This window comes from Hipposideros armiger, unplaced genomic scaffold, assembly GCF_001890085.2.
Source record: "Hipposideros armiger isolate ML-2016 unplaced genomic scaffold, ASM189008v1 scaffold_67, whole genome shotgun sequence".
NCBI lineage: Eukaryota > Metazoa > Chordata > Mammalia > Chiroptera > Hipposideridae > Hipposideros > Hipposideros armiger.
The window spans coordinates 3,492,561-3,507,121 of record NW_017731417.1 but is presented as its reverse complement, the minus strand read 5'-3'; the positions used below and the strand labels follow the sequence as shown (position 1 = coordinate 3,507,121).

At 44.5% G+C, this 14,561-nt stretch overlaps 1 long non-coding RNA gene across 1 annotated transcript; it reads left to right on the top strand.

Annotated features, from left to right (window-relative positions):
• Nucleotides 1–2,312: 2,312 nt before the first annotated feature.
• Nucleotides 2,313–6,600, top strand: LOC109382641 (uncharacterized). The gene is made up of 2 exons (XR_002123952.1): nt 2,313–4,416; nt 5,567–6,600. It is a non-coding gene; the product is annotated as an uncharacterized LOC109382641 (long non-coding RNA).
• Nucleotides 6,601–14,561: the final 7,961 nt, after the last annotated feature.

Genomic DNA, 14,561 nt, shown 5'->3' with positions numbered 1-14,561 from the left:
GTGTACATACACCCCCCCACACACACATACACACACCGTGTTGAGTAATGGAGTAATGTTTGGATAGATAGCAAGGTGCTGTGTATTTTAATGGTGATCACATTCAGTGTATAGTTACTTTTGTCTTTGCTCTAAGGGTTAATCCTGTGCTTTGACCCTCATTAGCATAGTGGGACCACCAGGCTCTTGTTTTAGGTACATTTTTCTTTGGTGATTGCTTTATTCAAATCTTTTCTTATCCTACTTACATTAACTTTCTCTCAGAACCAGGTTCATTTGTTCATTTCACTGAAATATTATTTATTCATGAAGTCATTTGGAGCAGATTCCTTTTTCTCAAACATAATACCATTGAAATACTACAAAATTATGCTACTCGTGATTTTGCCATTTTCCTAAGTAGTCAGAGGCTATATTGTCCCCCTTAAGTCCACTGTATACCGTTAAAAACCTTGTATCCTGACAGTTTATTTATACTCATTGAATACAAAAGTTTTATCAACATGAGAGCGAATGTATACATCTTTTTATTCACCAATTGAGATACCACATGAATCTTTGCTTTTGTTCCTGGCGAAGATGAACTATATTGAAGAAAATTAATTAGACTTTGAAATTTTCAAAATGCTTTTATAGCAAATGTAAATAAAGTTGCTTCATACTGCAAACTGTTTAACATAAAATCTTTCTGTGAAGAATATATATTGCAGCGCAATAAAATCAGTACTTTTTATACATTTTGAATATAAATGTTTTGAAGGTGTTTTTTAATAGTAACTAGCTATTGAAAATCCTTTCTTAAAGTATTTAAAATAAAGCACACCTCAAATGTCAGAGCCAAGTGTAAGTATTTTATATCAGTGGTCAAATTGTATATTTTAAAACAAGAATAGGCTGGGAAGATAAATATTTGTTTATTATTAGTATTTTCTGAGTGGTTTGTATATATCTTTTAGATATTTGAGTAAAGTCTACCTTCTGAGTATCCCAGATTTTTTTTTATTTCAGTCTCTGTACTTCTAAGCCTAGTGTTGGCTTTTTAACGTCAGAATACTCAAACTCTACTTACCTAAAAGCCCAAGAAACTTTTTCTGATGATGAATACATTCGGTGAAAAACTTGACTTTTTAACAATTCTAATTAGAATTCAAACTGACTTATTTGGACCCTGTATATATTATGAAACCTAAAAAGATAACTATTTGTGACTATTAATGTATAACCTTCATTACATAGGCTTTTTAAAAAATTAGTTTCTGCATTGGTTTTGTGTTGTTTCAGATGTTAGCAGATTATATTTAAGGGTTTGTTTGAAATCTGGTAGCATATTTAGGACTTATTAAATTATGTTATAATGTCAAATCTTCATATTGTATTATAATTACTTAAAATTAGATTGCATTATCTACACACATACCTTAGTTTGGAGGAAAAAATACGATTCTGTTTTCTAGCTCCTTAACAATTGACTTCGTTTTTACTAGTTACTTAATAGTTTAATATTGTGAAATGTATACACATATATTTGGGTCTTACACAACACCTAATTAATAAGACCCGTTCCTTAAATTGACTACCTGCACTGCTATGAGCCCCACCTATAATGAAGGGGTGTGAGATATCTGCATTAATTTCTTTTTGAATGGAAGATATGGATACAAATAGTTCAAACTAGTAACACCAGATGGTTTACTAAAGAGCTAATATAGCTGTAACAGGGAACATTCCAGAGTTCCAGGATTATTTTAATGGAGCTTTAAAGATGGTTAGGATTTTGATTTAATACAAAGGCTTCAGAGTGCTAAACTTTGGGTATTTAAAACACCCATGAATAGTAGGTATTTGTTTGTTTTTTAAAGATTAAACAACAAATGGATTTTATTTACTTGATTGATTTTATCTAGCCATTACAAATGTGGTGCTTCTTTCCTTTTTTTTAAAAGATTTTATTGGGGAATTGGGGGAGGGGAACAGTTTGGGGAGTCGGGGAAGGGGAACAGACAAGTTGCTGTCATTTTGTTCTTCAGTCTAGTTGTGGAGGACGTTGCTTCACTGGCCCAAGTTGGCACCATCATTGCGCTCTTCCTGGCTGAGGCAGATCGGTCGCCAGCCGTTGGACGGCCGCTCACAGCGGCTCATGGCAGCTCACACCGGTTGCCGGCCACTCACACTAGCTGCCAGGCACACACGGTAGTTTACGGCAGCCCACTGCAGTTCCACTGCAGCCTCTGCCATCGCCGGCGACTCACAGCAGCCCAGCTCCAGGTCGAGCTGTTGTTCACCATCTTAGCTGTAGAGGACGCAGCATCACTGGCCTTCATGTGGGATCTGAACCGGGGTCCTGCTGCTCAGAGCTGGCGTCCCAAGCCAACTCTTGGCCCCTGATGCTTATTTCTTTATTAGCTACTTAACTGTTGGTGTCTTAATGGGAAATTTTCATTTGATTAGTAAACTCTTTCTGCTAGGTTTAGGGTTTTTGAATTTTTATGTTTGGTTGGTTTTGGAGGTCTTGGGGGGGGGCAGGGAGGTGAAACCTAAGAAATTTCTGCAGTAGAAAATACCATGAACCTATATATGTCCCTTATAAAGTTGTGGCATTTAGAGGAATATTTCAAAACCTATGTTGGGAGATAGGCAAATTAAGCAAAGCAGCCTAACAAATTCTTTTTTTTTTCATAGTGAATTCATCTTATATATAGAATAACAAGCACATTTAGCAGTTTTTGCTAACATTCTGGGCTTCTTTTCATTGTGACTGCTTTACAAACTTGATAATGTTCCTCCCTGATAAGAGGCTCACTGGAATTTATTTTTGTTTAAAGACAAATATTTTTAATACAGAGAAAATAAAAGTGGCACATATCCCCCCCCCAGATGGCAAACTCTAAATTAGCAGTACCCCATGGCAGCATTAGATACCAGCCATACTAACAGCATGCAAATACACTGTTTTTCATTAAACCTGGCACTTTACATTGAGAGTGTTTTCAGATCGGATCTTATCTGGGTGGGTTTCATGTGATTGAACTAATATATAAATATTTGCTCCTTTGAAGGTATTTAGACATTAGAAATGAATGGTCTGCTTATGAACCATAGATTTGAGAAACAATTTTAGATGAAATTTCCAGTCTTAACTTTTTTGTAGATGAATTGTTTGGGCACAATGTTATGTTTCTATATTCTAGGACTATTACTGAATAATACTATTTATCTCTTTATACCAACCAACATACTATTAAATTAGCTCTTTTTTGTTCAAACAAGCACTAAGATGATAGGAACACTGCGTGAACGTTGGATGCAGAGTTGACCATTGTCCAGTGAGCCTCTTGGGAGAACTGCGGTTCAGGAAGCTACGAGTCACGAAACATAAAGCCTGTCTATCATGTCTAGCTTAGTCAAGGCCACAGCTTTGTTTCTCAGCATTGAGTTTTTAATAATATCAGCATCTTAGGAAAAACACATTTGTCCTCTAAAAGGAAACAGGGTTACCAAGAAAAGCTCTCTCTATTCCTTCTCTCTTCCCTGAACTCTTGGCTTTAATTGAAGAAGACAATATATTATGTATGACACTTTCCGTAAGTATTGCTGATGATTTTGTGAAAAGGAGGTGGGAGGAGGTTCGGCACTGTATTTCCAGACTGGTCATAGACTTGGTGACTCTGAGCAAGTCACTCGGCCTCTCTGTGCCTCCTTGGTTTCATCTGTAAAATGGGAATAATTATATTTGTCCTCCCCCACCTCCGCAGAAGACTGAAGGATCAGTCAAAGAAGAGGGGAAAAAATCTATAAGGGGCATTGATCCCAAAGATGGGCAGAAAATAGAGGTAGCTGTTATTAAATAATGAAGACTGCCTTAGGTAGCAGCTTAATTTTAAAAGTGTCTTTGCCTGGTTCTGTATAGTGAATATCAGCTAACATTTTGAAGTAGAAGTTGAGAGTAGGTAGGTTTGAAATTAAACAGATTTTTAATACTTATGGACACAAATAGTGTTAGGAAATATTTATAGTGTAGATGATAGATCTGAGTTCAAATATCTCATTGTACTAAGCTAATTTGCAGTGTCTTGTTATTTGAGTTTGACTTCACTTCAGAGGGCTACACGTGGTCAGATGAAACCATAGTCACAGCAGTATTTTTAGCCTATCCTAGAATCTCAGCGTTTCGGAGCCTGAGCGCTCACCCAGTGCAATCTCCTATCAGAAGCAAGGTTCCTTCTGGTGACGTCACTGACAGGTGCTCGTGCAGCCTCTTCCTGAAGATGCTGGAAAAGGGATAATGCTGCTACCTCACTACTTTGATGGGTACCTTCTGTTCAAGAATTTCCTAAAACTCGGAACGAGTCACGTGTTACTTTGGAAGATGCAAGCATTTTACCTTTCATATCGAACACCACTCTCTAAAGGACATAGGTTTGTAGTATTTTCTGGGGTTTGTTTTGTTTGGGGCATGGTTTTCCCCATTTGATTTGGTGGTTTTCTCCATTGTGTTCATCATTGGAAAATACCTTTCCTTTTTATTTGTATCTTCTTCTTTCATTTAGTATTTATGGTAGCAAGGAGGGAAAAGATGTCTAGTTTTAAAATGGACTGAAACCGTGGGCTTCTGTTCTTATTTTACTATGGCAACTACAATGATTCCTATCCCTTATTTAAAGGCTCTTTAAAACTAGAAGCTATTCCTTTCAGGTCAATGCCTGATAAGCAATTTCGGGAGCTCTGGGGAGAGAGAGGCTGATGGGACCCTGGAGTAGAGAACAGGGTCTGAGTATCCTTCTAAGGAGCTTACATGGCATTCGACTGCCATGCCAGCCGCCGGGTAAGAAGGCTGTGAATGTGTCGGTTTTCCTTTAGCAGGTCAGGTTTGGGGACCTCCAGCCTTTTTCCCTCCCTCCATCTTTGGAAGAGAAACTGTGCTTGCCTTGTTGCAATCCAGATTACCATGTTAGGATGAATCAACCTTAGACTCTATACCCTATAGCAGTGATTATCTGGGTGTAGCCACCGAATTAACTATTTTAGGCCATTTTAAACAGCTGCTTGCTGTCCACTCACATCAGCTATGGAGAGGTTCAAGGTGGTTTTTCAGGCAGAAGAATCACCAGCCAGAGTGGGTGTTTCTAAAATAAAAGACCTGTACCCAGTGCCCCTTTTAAAAACTTTTCACACATGGTCACACGTTCATCTCTGGCCAAAACTTTGTCTCCAGTTTCAAAAGGCCTGTTTCTGAAGGTGTCTTTGTAACCATTTCATTGCTGGCTCTATTAGTCACCTGATAAGTCGTAGTTAATTCATCATTCCCCCAATATGAGAGGAACACCTATTATAGTCAGACCCCCAGGCTGCCTCTGCACCCTTGCTAGGACCAAGTACCCGTTTGTCAACTGAGAACATAAAGCTGTCATGTTCATTTGTCACCGAGAGAGGAAACTATTGTATTTGCAGAAACTTGCTTGCATTTTTCTTTTGTTGGTCTTTGCTATATTCTGCCTAACTTAATGAGGTTTTTTACCTGCATACCTGTTTTTCTCTCCCACTCACCTTACCCCAAATTTTCCAATAGGTGAAATTCCTTTCTATTCAAGAAAGGACCAAAAAGTGTTCTTCCGTGAAGTCTACAGATAGCGTTTGCTTTGGGAGTAGATGATTTCTTCTTATTTTGGTTGTAAACATCGATTTGAATGGCAATTAGAACAGGTTTTTAACCTCTTTGAAAAAACCCTCTGGGACAGACCTTGGATGGAGCTACTCAACCGGCATGTAATTAGAATTTTATTTGCATGGCTTTTTTTTTTAAGTTTCTCTAGAAGAGCATAAAACATTCTTAAGATGCAAGGAATGAAGTTATTCTCACATCAAGGATCAATTGTATTTTATATCTGCCTTTCACGCCATCTTCCTTTATTTTTATTAGTATTCATTCCCTTCAAAGCGAGTAACTTTTATTTTTTGCTTGATACCTCCTGCATTTAGTAAGTAGTAGCGCCTCTTTACCTGCTTTCCTGAACCCCATATTTATAATACTTTATGTTATATTTTTTAAATTGATTCATTCTAGCTGGGCTGGAATCTTCAAGTATTAATTTATACTGGACATTCCCTCTTCGGGGATTATTTAGACTATCTAAACATTACATTTTTCTTTCGTTGCTATAAATATGCATAGTTATGTCAATGTTCTTTGAATGCTTTATTATAGTGATAATTGGGGCTGCTATTGATAATGGTAAACTATATGGAGTTAAGAATTTTTATACTATGAACTATTTATTGAGAATTTTCAGAATTCCCTAGCTACTTGTCTTTAACACTTATAAGAGGCTTGTATTTTTCTCCCTTTGTGGCCTGAAAGTTTGTTTTCCCTTTGTTCAGGCAGGTCTGAATGAGTTGTATCTACTGGAAAACACACATGTATCCAAAAGTGGATGTATTGTAGAAATGTGATGTTTCCTTGCGTCGGGAGTTTGGCCAGAAAGTTTTCTGTATGGATTTCATTTTTAACAAAGCATAAGGGCTTCCTTTTTTAACCAACTTCTGTGTGTGTAAAGATGTATTTGTTCAAGCTTTAAGAAAAGAATAAACCTGTCATTGTTCAAATACTTGACATTTTATTTGGATTTGTGGGGTGTTTGTTTTTATTGGGGGGAGGGTTTTACAGTATGTTGTTTTTTGGAATTAAGATTGTTAAGGAAACACAACCGTATACTCCTATGTCAGTAATTTTGTGTCTTAGAGGAATGACTCAAATTAACTTGGTTGCACTGAAACTGGGGTAACTGAAGGCAGAGTTTTCTATTGTTCTCTTATCTACACTTGTCTGTTCTATGCAGTGTCTTGAAAGGAGAGGAAGCTGCCCTTGTCCAGTTCGCTAAAGGTCATAGCCTCTAATTGCCCATTCATCACTCCTTCCTGTCATGTGACCTGAGGACTCCAGAAGAAACCAGCCCCTAGCAGATCAGAAGGAAGGGAGCACCTGGGCCTTTATTACCTCAGCTCTTGGCAGCTGGTTCCCCAGTCTCCTGGGCTGCCACCCACCCAATCTTCTGGGACTCAGACCTCCCTGAGAAGTGACTCTCCCTGCTGCTACCTTAGCAATGATCCCTCACCTTTATCCTCTGAAATTCATGCACCCTCCCTCCCTCGAGGCCAGCGTCTCTCAGTCTTCCCAAGAAGTAGTTACCTCATTTCATTATTGTGGAGGCAGCAGCAGTTGCTAGGCTGAGCACAGGCCCAGGAGCCGTATTAGCTGTTGCTGCGTAACAAATAATCCCCAAACTCAGTGGTTTAAAACAATGGCCATTTACGAGTTCACAATTCCTGTGGGTCAAGAATCTGGGAGCAGCTTAGCTGGCTGGTTCCTGCTCAGATCAAAGTCTTTCATGGGCTGCAGTCAAGGTGACTGCCATCATTTGAAGGCTTAGCTGGGGCTGAAGATCTTCCAAAATGGCTCACTCGGCAGGTAGCTTGCCACTTGGGCCTCTCAATAGGGCTCTGTGAGTGTCCTTACGATATGACAACTGGCTTCCCCCAAACTAATGATCTAGGGAAAACGCAAGGGGGAAACCGCAGTTCCTTTCCTATCCTAATCTCAGATGGCACAGGCATTACATTCTCTAGAAGTCAGCAAACAACTGCAGCCACACTCAAGGGGAGGAGACTTAGGTGCCACCTTTTGAAGGGAGGAGTACTAAAGAATTCGTGGACATGTTTTTATGAGACTGATGCACTACGTACTGCACTACGAGGCTCCTCGTGGACATGTTTTTATCTACAAGTGCCAATTCTTACTCCCCATTTTACTCACCGTGTGATGTGGGGCGAGGTACACTCTGAAGCCTTAGTTTCTCCATCTCTACAATGAGCATAACACAATCTCCCCCAAAGGGCAGTCATATGGATTCAAACTGTTTCAAAGCTCCTACCACAACCAAGCTTGACACGCTGTAGGTGTTCAGTAAATGGTAGTTGTTGTAATCTAGGCTCTGGAAGAAGACCGAGGCTGGAGTGTCTGCTGACAGTACAGGTGAAGATGGAAGCCCCCAGCGTGGTGGTGACGGAGTTTCTGGGAAGAGAGACACCCCAAACAGTCCCATGGTACGGGGAGCTTCCCCTGCACCATATCCTCTGCTGCTTGGCTGGTTCGGTGAATAAGCTAAGATGGACATTCGTGCAGGAGCACGAGCCTTTGATCTAGAGGCCAAAAAACAGCCCAAATAGTGCCATCTCCCAGTGCCTTCAGTTGAGCAAGTCTCTTGCCCCTCCTCACCTGCTTCCCGGGGTGACCCTGCTTGGGACCGACACCCCTGAGAGCTTTTCTCAAGCCTTTGTGCTCTTGAGCTTAACCGACTAAAACAAAAATTTGAGAGTGAAATCAATGTGTCCTTAAGTTAGAAGCTCAGCTCGTTACCTGGCCTGAGAGTCAAGCTTCATTTGTTTACGGTTGACTTTGGACTCCCGGTAGCTGAGCTGTGTCCACCCCACCACTCATTTATAATTTGCATTCAGTTTGCAACTGCAGGGCATCTTTTTAAGGCTTTGTTTCCAACTGGATGCATACAAGAGAGCAGCGGGTTTTTTATTTGCTGAGGAGGAAGCCAGTTTGACCATTGTTCCTGACTTTGGGGCCTGCTCCATTTACAATCTTCGTCCTTTCCCGTTTCTTAGAAATTCTAGCCCACCCTCGTGCCTCCAGAGCCCTGTGCTCGATTTCTGTCCCCATCCCCTGCCTCTCTCTAGGCCTGGAAACCTCCTGACCAAATGGAAGAAGTGCCAGAGAACAGTGGAATCGCCCACAGCACGAGGGCCTGTGGCCGAGAGGGACGGATATCGGGTAACCCCAACCTATGGTTTGGGGACGATTGTCCTCAGCATGTTTCGCAATTTGATCAATGCTCAGATCCAGGCAGAGACTCAAAACCGGACTTGGGCTTCGCGTTCTCTGTTTCTTTAACTTTAGTCAGCTATGCGGTGTGTGCCATCTGCTCAGGCTGGGACAGATGTAATTCTGCAATCCTAGAACCAGCCTCCGCACTAACAGCTAACCCAGGCATGTGTTTGGCTGTTTATAAGACAAAGAAACCCCCAGTGTAAGGCCAGGCGATCCCAAAGGCCAGGGACTAAGATGCTATGTGGAGGTGTGGGCGAGGGGGAACCTCGGGCCACCCAACGTCCCACACAGGTGGCTCCGGCCCGCTGCTGCTGCTGCCCCGTCTGGGTGTTTGTTTTGTGGAATGTTCGGCTGCAAATGATGCTGAGCACTCTCAGATTGGGTCAAGAATCTCATTCTTGTAAGATAATAATGTATGTAAAGCCGCCGTGGATGTTTCCAGTGAATATTAGTAGTGTTTATTCTGTCAGACTTTCATGGTCCCGGATGATACAGCTGAGCAAAACCAGCAGCCTGTACTTTCCAGTTTGCACCTGGGTGGTGGTTTGCGGCTGCAGCTGGTACAGATGTGGAACTCACAGCAAACGCCGATTGAGGCCACCCTGGGTCCCTTCACTGAGCAATGTGGTGTGACCACATGAGGCAGGGAAAAAACAACAACCAACCAACCCAAACAATGGATGGACCAGCCTGGCAAAAAAGTCAGAGTCGGCCTATGGTGGAAGATTCCAGGGAAGTTAGATACCACCCCTCAATACCGCCCGAGTTCCCAGTGCTGGAGGGCCAGACCTCTCTGAGCCTCAGTTTCCTCATCTGCAAAATAGGGATAATGCTGGTACCGTTTAGTCGCTTTCTCTCTGTAACAGGCCGTTGGGCTGCAGAAGACTGGAACATTCTTGGGCAATTCTTTATACTGTAAGTTTTATAGAAAGTGTCGGATACTGTCAGAGAGCTTGAAAATGATAGTGGATATTGACAAGTTACAAATATTGAGGGAGAATCTTGGGCCAGTAATACACTGCACAGCTGGAAGGGGGGGAGGGGAGAGTGAGCACGACCTGAAGAAGCCTGCAGGCGGGCTAGGCAGAGGGAAAGGTCATGGGCCTGGGTGATAACATCGCAGTTCGGGTCTGACCCGCACCCCCCACCTTGACTGTGCTGTGATTATTAGGATGAGAAGAGGGTGCAGTGGGCTGAAGTCAAAATTTCAGCTCGACACACAGGCCCTGCCTGTGCTGACCCATTTGGGATGCAGAAAAATACAGTGACAGGGATCAGAATTGTGAGCGATTTCTCCACCCGATCAGACACAGAAGCTATGTTTAATGGTGGCCCACCTTGAATTGCTATTGATTCCAAGCCTAAGTGCCAACGGCAGGGCTCTGGGTTAGAGCTGCGGCTCGCTAAGGAGGCATTTGCACAGGCAGCTCCGACTGTATTGCCCACGTTTTATTTCTGGAGCAGAGGGGTAGCGCACAGGTGTTCGTTGGTAGTATTCCTTATGCCTTTTTGCACATTGGAAATACCTCAGAATGATTTTTAAAATGACAATGCAGGCCTAGCCCCACCAGCAGAGAGCAGCTGGTTCCCAATCACATAGCCTGGAGGAGAGGAGCAGAGATACCATGAGAGAGAGCCGCAAGCCGCAGATCGGAGTGCCAATGCTTTCGTTCAAAGTAGTTTTAAAACATGCCCTGAACAACTGGGAAGGAAGACATCCCGCCCTGAGCATGCTGAATGGTGAGAGGAGACTGATCAAGGATTAAAAGTTCAACCCAGATGATCCCCAGGGTGAGTGAGCAGATGGTACAAAGCTCAGTGTGAGGAACTGTGTGTGCTCACTCGTACAGGCCATCAGGCCTTTGGGGACGTGTGGGCCTGGCAAGACGAGTGACCTAGAGAACTGAATCCATCCACAGGCCCACTCAGGGGGACTGGACTGAACATGCAGGGGGGCGGGGTGAAGAGCAGGGAGGCGATATTAAGATCTCTGTTCATCTGACCAACACAGAAGTGTTTCCATGCCCTCCACATTCAGGGCAGTCTTGATTCTGTTCTCATCTCTGCTCTGGGTAGTTCTATCAATCTCCCTGAACGCTGGTCATGTTCCCGCATCTTTTCCAACCCTGATCGACATAAAAGTAATTGGCCAGGTGTCCCACTCAGGTTCTTCGTTTGAAAGCAATGAAAACTACCTCTGAATAAGTGAAGCACAAAAGGGAATGGATGACCAGAAATGGGAGAACTGCAGGACCAAAGGAGTAAAGAACCAGGTTTGGCACAGGTGGGAACCTGGGCTGGCCCTTGGGTCTGGGGAACAAAAGGTGGTGGATTGTTGGATCTGGGCCTTGGTGTTGAAGGGTGTCTGAAGAGGCGTGAGTGAGTGAGTACATGTGCTTCTTTCGTCCTGTATCCTGTGTCCCTCCAAGCAAGACTCAGCTACCTGGGAGGAGGGTCCCAGATGCATGATGGGTCCCGTGCCAGCCTTGGTGGGAGGAGGGCCAGGCATCTCCCTGACAGGCCCTGAGTAGATGCTAGTTAGGTCATTCCTCAAAAGCCAAGTGGGACCATAACCAGGAGATGGACGCTGGGCGGAGACAACCTCAGTAGCCAGTCCCTCAGGTCGCCTGCTCTGCCTCCTTTTCTTGTCTGGCCTTTTTCATTATCCACCGGTCTCCCCAGCAGATCTCAAACTCCAGGAGGACGGGCGCGTTTTCCTCCTCTTATGTTTCCTTAGGAGGAGTGGAGAGGGAGGGAACTCAGCGCCATCCTGGATGCTTAGTAGCTGCTTACAGAATAGAATTCAATGAAATCAAAGAAAAATGGAAATGCAGATCTTTTCAAAGGACGTTCTGGTAGTTAAAACATTTTTGTGCTCTGAGGGGAAGTGGCAAGGATGGCATATATCAAGCCTGCTTTGTGTTTTGAGGTCTCTTGGCCCCGCAAGTGACTTTATGCTCACCGCCATCGTCACCTCCCCCCGGGGTTGGGTGACTCCCTGTGGCATTGCAGAATAATGGAATAATTTTGCTATTTATTGACAAGATGCTGCGTCCAACAAAGAGGGTTTTATTCTGAGATAAAGTTTGAAAAGAGGCTCAATAGATGCCAAATATTAATAGATTCCATCTTTAAGGAAGAAAGGAATGCCGATTACAGCAGAGCTGTGTTGACTCAATCAGTCTATTGACACTGGAGCCCACTGTCTTGCCCTTCACAGCTTGAAATAATGGGGCTCATTGCCTCGTCAGAGGTCGCATGCGTTCTCCCAATTGTTAGCGCACCTTACTTTCTGAGGCCTGACTAGGTAGCCACTGTAATTAGGGGCCTTACGTTCCCTCTGAGAAACCCTCACTGGGGCCAACCCAGTGGCTAGACTTCATGGGAGCATCACTCACAATAGCCAAGAAGAGGAAACAACACATGTGCACAACTGAAGAATGGATACATGAAATGTGGTATCCACACAATGGAACATTATCTGACAATAAAATCGAATGCAGTCCTGATACATGCTACAGGGTGGAGGAACCTTGAAAACATTATGCTAAGTCAGAGAAGCCAGTTATAAAAGAGCACATCTTGTATGAGTCCATTTATATGAAATGGCCAGAATAGGCAAATCCATAGAGACAGAAAATCAATTAGCATTTGCCAGGGGCTGGTTGGAGAGGGGTGGAGTGGAGTCGTGGTGGTGGTGGTCGTGGCTAGGAGTGACCGCTAATGGGTCCAAGATTTCTTCTGAAGTGACAAAATGTTCTAAAATTGATTGTGGCAATGGTTGCACCACTCCGTGAACATATTAACAACCACTGAATTGTATACTTTAAACTGAGACTGTGTGATTTACATCTCAGACTTGTTTTAAAAATCACACATTCTGACACACTAGTCAGATGCGATAGGTGGCCTCTCAGTGTGACCATTCCATTCAATGAAAGTTCCTTCATTCAAAAACTATGGCACGCCAACCATCGACCCAGGTGATGTGGGGGACGGTGAAGCGACGGAGACCCAGTGCTGGCCTTTCTGAGCCTCACAGTCTGTTCAGAGAAGCAAACACCCAAGTGCCTCTAACAGGAGAGTGACTGTAGATACCTGGGATAGTAAAAGCACCAAGTGTAAAGCAAAGTGACAAAGGGGAGAACTGGAAATCCCAACTGGTCCTTTTTCTTGGGGAAGGAGATAAGCCTGCTGAAGAGGTGGGGGAGTTCAGCAGGGATTTCCCTTCTCCTTCCTTTGGGGGCTCTTCAGAGACACCCCTATTAAATGGATGTGTGGACTGGTGAGCCCAGAGTGGCTGGGTGTCCTGGGAGTTGCATGGAGGACAAAGGCCTAGCCCGTATTGCCTGGGAGTCCACAGCCCACCCAACAGGGATGCCTTGAGAAGCTAGCACAGAGCCAGGGACCTGCAGAAGGCTGCAGAGCATATGAGAGACGCTGGTTTGAGTGCCTAGGATGGTCAGTGCTGCAGGAGTGCCATGTCCTGCTTTGGCTCTTTTCAGATTGTGTTCCTTAAACCGCTGTGTGGGCAGGTGCCTCCTGGGCCTGTCCACGTGGACATGCACACCGGGCTGTGTGGCAGCTGAGAGTTTAAACCAGGTTAGGGATGAGATGCAGACCCACAGCCCATCCCTGAGGCCCATCTGTGGATGCCTGGCTCTGCCTCCCCTGCCCCAACACACACACTCTTAGAAGCCTTTCCCTCCTCCTCTACCTCCTTGTCCAAGTACCTGAGCAGCTATTTGCTCAGTCAAACCCTGCTTCCAAGACAGGTCGTGATCCTGTGCCCCCAAGTGTGCACCAGAGCCTCCCACCTGGGTGAAGCCCCACTACAAGGGCCCCTCAGCCACTCTGGGGTGGCAACACCCACTGCCCCCCCAAGGCTCAGCCCATGAGCCTCTTCTAACACACACAGAACTGCAAGGGCCCCTCCACTGCAGCCTGTTGCTCACATCAGAGGCATAAATGGAAGAGTTGTGCTGGAGGTGGGGGATGGGTACTTTAAGTTTTATCTTTCATTGTAAAAAGCAAGTTCCCAGGGCCGGCCGAGTGGCGCCTTGGTTAAGAACTGGCTTGGGGTGCCAGAGGGCTCCGGCTCGGATCCCACATATGAGGGGCAGAGACACTGCCCTCTACAGCTAAGATGCCAAGCAACAGCTCGACCTGGAGCTGGGCTGCTGTGGGTCGCCGGCGACGGCATAGGCTGCAGTCCCTGCTGCAGTGGATTGCCATGGGCTACCGTGTGTAGCCAGCAGCCAGTGTGAGCAGCCAGCAGCCGCAGTGAGTGGCCGTCCAGAAGCCGGCGACTTATCTGCCTCACCCGGGAAGAGCGCAATAATGGTGCCAGCTTGGGCCAGTGAAGCAACGTCTTCTACAACTAGACTGAAGAACAAAAGGATAGCAACTTGTCTGTTCCCCCTTCCCCCGATTCCCAAAAAAAATCTTTAAAAAAAAGCAAGTTCCCCGCTACCCCACCGCTCACCCCCCAGTTAAAACAGTACTGTAGGTGAAGGACTTAGGTTTGGGGGCTCGAGGCCAGGGAGCACCATGAGACTTCCAGGGAAGCCCAAGAAGCTGCCTATGATGACAGGGAGACAGTCTAATGTCCCCTCCCAACTGCACCTCCCCTTCCGCGGGGGAAAAAAGCCCGAGCTTTTTGAATGAAAAG